Genomic DNA, 5647 nt, shown 5'->3' on the forward strand with positions numbered 1-5647 from the left:
AGCTTTTTCAACTTTGCTTCAAGTGCATTAATACAGTTTTATCACTAACACCGCAGCCAGCAGCTAACTCAGACGTTGTTTGCGATGAATCCACCTCCACCATAGCCTTCAATTCTTTCATATCACCTTTGGTCTCCGGCCGTCCACAGGGCTTGTTCTGCAGCTCGAAATTTCCAGAACGAAACCGTTGGAACCAAAAACGCACTGTTTTCTTTTGCGACACCGCCGCCATACACATCATTAATCCTTCGAGCCATTTCTGCACTGTGTGCCCCGGTGGAACTCGTACTTGTATATAACGAGATATTTCATATTTTCCATTTTGTAAATAGAGTAACACAGAGAAATAAAAATAAAACGTGAAAGTTAAATGAATCGTGGTTTTGAAAAACAATTGCACAGGTAAATAGCTGTAAAAATTGAATTTGGAATTCCTAACCAAAGAGGTAAAAGTGGCCAGTACGACAAAACGACAATTTAATATTAAATTTTCGAAGCACCAATGTATCCAATACATGAATACTGCAAATATTACCTAGTGAGCGCTCGTATAATTGGCAATTTCGGACAATTAGTAAAAAAAAACATGTGTTGACAATTATTGAACTTTCTTTTTAAACGTTATAACTTTATAAAAACTAACATTTTTTCTTCAAATAATACAGGTGAGCTTATCCAATTATTTGTTTTGTTAACAAAAATCGTTCGAGTTCAATTCTAATCAGTATATCTAAATTGCTAATTACGTTCCAAATCTCTGAATCTACGATGCAAATTCAATGTATATTTAATTCTGAGCTATTTACGGAGGAAATACAAATCCGTCTAAGTAACCCGTACTTGGAGCTCGTTATCTCTAAATTTGTAGCGGTAGGATTAGACGCGAATCTGAATAGCCTTGGACAGACACTTGACGGAACTTACTGTATTGTGAGCGATTTTTGATTTCTGGATTCAAGTTTTTTTTAAAGGTTTTTATTAGAAACTGGAAAGACCAGCTCAATCTAAACAAGTTCATAATCACAGTTATACATATATTGTATAACTGTGTGCATTTTTTTCAAATTGTATAGTAGTATTCTATAATTTAATGAAAGCATGATCAAACTGAATATTATGATGTTGATTGTTTGAATATGGAGTGAGATCTATTAAGAAGTAAAATTATGAGCGAAATTGAACAATTGAAATTCGGAAGATCGATCTGATCTTTTAACTACAGCGAAAGCATGTAGTGCAGATTGCAAACAGCTTGAATTGTCAGTGCCTTTTACTTAATTATGATCTAACCTCTGTGTTGTATGATCATTAAATATTTAGCAATGAAGATACAAATGAAAATCTGTAACGCGTTAAATATGACAAAAGTAATAATTTAAAAAGCTTAAATTGTTTGTTTAATATTGCGTATAAATTATGGAGAAAAGTCAACTATGATTGAATTTATTCATGCCTTATTACAAGTTTTAATATTTTTGATGTTATATATGCGTTCAATGCAATCGTTACCGTACACCAAGTGTTTATCAAAATTTTGTAGCGTAGTTCACTCGTGTTGTCGTTCACATTAATTCAAAAATTCGGTAGTTTAAATTTGTGGGTTACGTACGAGATAGCACGTAACAAATATGTGAAAGAGAAATGTAATTAACAACCATCTCAGGCAAACCTTTGAGCACCGACTGTTTATAATTTAATTTTCAAACAAAAACAGGTAGTATTAAAAGAAACGCACAGTAAATTTTTTAAAATTTTATTATATTTTTATAAAGGTTTCATTGTATTACCATAGGTAGTGTCATTTGAAGTATATTTCAATGCAAATTAGCTTTCCCTTTAGGTAATGTGTAGTAGGCGATTAAGTATAACAAATATAAGTAAAATATAATTTGCTGGGAAGTTTACACACAATGAAGCTTAAAATTAGTGGGAAAAAGTAACTAAGTATCGGGTTACAATGCTTTAACTAAAGGTAAATTATAAAATTAAAATAAACTAACATCAAACTAATGTACACAGCTGCTAACTTAGAAGTGGTCAATCGTTGCCATTGGCTTGAAAAAATCAGTAATAAGTTTAACTACAATTATACACTTTGATTATCCTTGTCGGCGACGATTGCGATGTACAAACCATAAAATGATTATGCAGATTTTATTAAGAGGCTTCATCGCAGGCAAAGAAAATTCAATACAAAGCCAATCCTTACTATACGCTTCCGCTGCGGTTAGCGAGCAAGCCTTACTCTCTCTAAATTAATTTCCAGTCAATAACAGTCAAACAAAATTGGACTAAACAACAAGGATTTGTACTTTGGGAGATGTGATATCATAGAGAATCGACTAGGTTCTCATCAAATGAATTAAATACTTAATGAACATTGTATTAATATATAATATAAGCAATATAAAACGTAACATAATCGGAAACACTAGATGATAATATAATTCTGCTAAATAACTGAAGTAATTCAGGTCAATCGCCAGACTTGTAATAGGACAAAACTTCTTAAGACGTTTTTAGACTATTTTCGTAAGCCGATGAAATCGACTAGAGACGGCTTCGATCCAATATGGAAATGTACTGTCCACTACAAAACTGACAACACAGAATTGTCTAACAATATAATAAATTGAATAGAATAAAAACTTCGCTAAATTTTGTACCAAAACGTATCTAGCGTCGTATTAAATGATATGCATGCGAACAGCGACACTTTGGTAAAGATCACATAACTGCTGCCCGCTCATGCTCCGTAAACAAAAACGAAATGTTTCGTCGTCCTACCCTCATACCCACTACACATAGGCTAATGATCGATAGCCGCTTGTTCGGTACCTCTGCGTATAGTATAATTAATAGTAAATGTCACAACATCAAGCCGGTATAAAAAACACTAAGCCTACTAAAACTACTACCTGCGAAAACTCTTTTAAAGAGTAAACTTACACACTATCTTCGTAAAGTAACACAAACCCGCCTCACGACGGGCCTAATATCAGTATCCGTATAAAATATAACATGTTTTTTTACCTCATTAGCTTTATTACAATTTTCTGAAACAATCTTAAACACTACACATGCTTTACCAACATTATAAAATAGACAATACAACGCTCACTATCTTTACGAATTAATAGCTTTTATTATAAAATCGTTACAAAATGGAACTTTACTCACTTATAATAACTGCTTAGTAACATTTTCTTGGTGCCAATTCCGTACGCATCGACTTTCGCGAATATATAAAAATATCCTAAAAACTTGACTTAAATAATATATTTTTTCAATGGTATATGTTACCTATCATTCTTAGTTATTGAATAATTAAAATGACTTCACATAGCTTAGAACGATTTAAAATCTAATTGGCGTTTCCTTACTGAGCTTCGCAACCTCGTAGCCATCATCAAACCTTATTCCAGAAAAATTGTAAGTAAAGGAGAGATCATATTAAAAACCACACGACCACATTGAGATAAGTTATAAAAACCGCTTGACGGTACCTTTCAAAGTTAAAGTATGGAATATACTTTTATTAGTGCGCCATAACCAAGCCTCACAGTTGTTATAAGTTGTCTCTGACGTGAAAATAACCCGCCCATGAAATGATAACACGACAGATATCCACTCATCCAAACACACATTAATATATCAAAGAATATTTTTAAGAACTTAAATATGCACCAACAGAAAGCGCTCATTGAAACTTCACACCGAGAGATATTTATAGATTGATCCCCATTAAGTGTGAAAATAAACTGTAAAACATGAATAAAGATACAAAGCGCATCTGATCGCTAGAAACGCACGTTAGGTGAAGACTTAATTACCTACGAATTACATGACCATACTCAGCGTGCGTATTGTATCAAGAAGGAATCTTTTCTTTTGTCCCGAGGTTCCAGTCAAGATTACTTCTCAAAATTCCACACTGAGCGGTCTTAATACCTATTATCGCTGTGATACACGTAACGAGCCCATAGTCTCGGATTCTCCTTAGAAAAATACTACAACTACGATTTCAGTAAAAAACGTATATTACTTGATGTTTAATTTACGATTTATACATATTATAAGAAAAAAAGTTATCTCTAAATTACTCGTTATTAATACGAAAGTACAAAAGTTATGTTATTACGAATTATGACACTCATACCCTGATGCACCCCGCGCATTACGTACCTAGTAAATGTGACTGTATTTATGAAGACGCTTGTGTAACTTTGCGTTTAGATAATCGACTTGTTCGGAAGATGTTTCCTACACGAAACGTCTCCATAAGTAAGTCCGTAGTCTTATTGCCACGCAAAAACTTAATTATTATCATTAACCAATTCGTAAGATTATCACCAATTCAATTGTTCATGCAACATTCTCAAATTCGTTCCGAAATCGCAGCCGAATTTAGCAATCCTCATTTGCATGCTCCATAAACTGGCTCCGACCATTTAGGGGTATCCGACAAACGCTTACAATATCAAACCGATCTCGAGAATAATTTAAATTCTTTAATTCGATCACAAAATACCTTAGTACCACATGGGACATGGATGATTTTTACGATTAAATGCAATGGAACGCGACGTTAAGCCCTACCTAAAAAAAGTTATTACAAATGTTAATATGTTACTTACTACAGTGTAGAAAACATCGAGTATCAAAATATAATTAACACATTGATTTGCTTTCACTAACCAATAACAGCCGTATACTAGAGTCAGCCAATGCGTTCAGGGTAATTTTGAGCTTATTGGACGCAGAATAATATACGCTATTTTATTTGGTTTTCTGTATCATATTTATAAATTTTATCTGTTCGCTGTTATTGCTTTTCCGTTATGATGCATTTTAATGGCGTTTCTGCAAACATTACAAATTAATTTCACCACTGGTTCCCCAATTTCCTTATCACAAAGCTTATACCTAGCAAAACGTTATCCGCGACCAAGTCTTCTTGACTATCACAATTTGGGACAAACCTTAATCATCGGAACATTAGTTTTTAATTTACGGATACGAGCTCCAAGCATGTATGGGGTATAGAGCGTAAACCCATTCTAGAAATGGGACAACGTAGAATGACCACTTAATTTGAAATACCTAATTGCGATGCGTCGTCGCAGCGCCTATGACCAGAATGTACACATTGTAATAACAAAACTCGCTTGGCACGAGATTATCATATAATATGAAAAACATGACGATGACTTAAGAATAAATATGACCACAACCACTCGATCCATTCACACCAATGAATAATTGAATGTAGATAAATTTTAAAGACTACCAAAATAAGGTAATACTAACTTATGTTAGAAAGCTGACACGAGACACTACTAGATATAATGCAGATGAATCTAACTGCGTGCTACTATGCTACTTATAGGTTTTCGGTAAATATAAAATTCAAATTAATATACAAAAATTATTAGGATATAGTTTTATAATAAGTAACAATTTTTTGTCTCTAATCTCTTGAGCAACGAAAAACAATGTAAATGAAATATTATAACGAGTCACGTATTGTGAGGGGAAACAATTGCGCGTATATTATTATTTAGGATTTACAGCAACTATTTCGTAAAGATTATCTAGATCTGTCCATTTAATATGCATTTGATTTAATTTATAAAATTTGCAAAAG

The sequence above is a fragment of the Pieris brassicae genome, chromosome 12 (genome assembly GCF_905147105.1).
Source record: "Pieris brassicae chromosome 12, ilPieBrab1.1, whole genome shotgun sequence".
NCBI lineage: Eukaryota > Metazoa > Arthropoda > Insecta > Lepidoptera > Pieridae > Pieris > Pieris brassicae.